The sequence below is a fragment of the Crocuta crocuta genome, unplaced genomic scaffold, assembly GCF_008692635.1.
Source record: "Crocuta crocuta isolate KB4526 unplaced genomic scaffold, BGI_CrCroc_1.0 scaffold1172, whole genome shotgun sequence".
Lineage (NCBI taxonomy): Eukaryota > Metazoa > Chordata > Mammalia > Carnivora > Hyaenidae > Crocuta > Crocuta crocuta.
The window spans coordinates 36,324-37,573 of NW_027532019.1; the positions used below are offsets into that span (position 1 = coordinate 36,324).

A 1,250-nucleotide genomic window follows, 5' to 3' on the forward strand; every position below is an offset into this window, starting at 1 on the left:
TTGCATTAGCTCATGTACCAACATCTAATGATATTAAAAGTTTGGACTGGATTGCTTTTCATGCTAAGCAGCTAGGGACTGGGAAAGTTAGAGGCAATAGGCTGCTTCCTTAAAAAGAAAGGACTCTTGGGGATATTAGGCTTATCCTGTGTGGGTCTTAGGTCTCAGAGACCCTTTCCTCCTAGTGGTTGAGTTTTGGAGATAGGGGAGTAGCCACTGGCGTACCTATCTCCCTTTGATCATTTTGGTAACTCAGGCAGCTGTTAAGGCAATAGATATGTTCAGTTCCTTTTTACATACAGGTAAGGTGAGTCCTGGTGGAAGTTGGGATTGTAAATGATAGCCCAGAGCCCAGGGTTTTGTTACCTTTCATCATTAGTATGAACCAAATGCCATCCAATGACTAGCTAGATGGAGGTTTCGTTTACCTTTAGGGAGTTCTTTTAGCTAGGAATACAGAATGGAGGGTCCTATCTTCCAGACATAGAAGGGCCCCTAAAAAATCAAGTTTATGCCCATTCAAAGGTAAAGATATTGAGATCTAAAGAGGGTAAAGACTTGGAGGCAGCGAGGAAAATTAAGCATCATACTTAATATCTGAGTTCTAACACTTTGATACAGCCAGTTGGTGCCTGTGTATGCAAGTTACCTCATTTTAAATGGATGGAAGAATTCTTATAAATAATAATTGTAGACATTGAAACAGTCTGCCAGATAGAGAATATAATTAACACTAATTAGTAATGCTTATTACCAAGAGCAACATCTGAGATCCATGGTATGGGCGGGATGACTTGACTGACATGGTAAAAGTAAATTAAAGCTAGATCTCAAAACTTGGCTATTCCGTGTTACATTTGTTTCTTCTTCCTTTCCTCTATCCTGCAGGTGACACCAAATGTGATCAGAAGCCATGCCACTGGTGAAGAGGTATACTGAGCCTGGCCTGGCCCAGTGAGGTTACTAGAGAATTAGGAAAGGCTTAAGTCGGTATCCTGCACATGGTTATCAAATCATTGTGAAGTCTTGGTAAGTGGTTAGTGGTTTTGGTGGGCTAGCACAGTTAGTGGGAAGGGACAGGGAAGGAAGTCTTGAAAGATATTTGGCATTTAGTTGATATTTTCCCCATCATGGTATGAATAAAAAGAATCTTAAAATATTCAGACTACACTAGAAAGTAATGATCCTAACCTTTCATTTTTTTTTTAAGTTTCTTTTTTAAATTTTTTTGAGAGAGATCGAGAGTGTGA

General features: G+C 39.5%; 1 long non-coding RNA gene across 3 annotated transcripts in view; it reads left to right on the plus strand.

The window, feature by feature from the left end:
• LOC144241635 (uncharacterized) overlaps nt 1-1,250 on the plus strand; it is a 43,295-nt gene that overhangs the window by 8,727 nt on the left and 33,318 nt on the right. For all 3 annotated transcript variants that reach the window (XR_013338137.1, XR_013338139.1, XR_013338138.1), the window contains exon 2: nt 889-1,029. This is a non-coding gene — a long non-coding RNA (uncharacterized LOC144241635). The remainder of the gene's footprint in view (nt 1-888; nt 1,030-1,250) is intronic.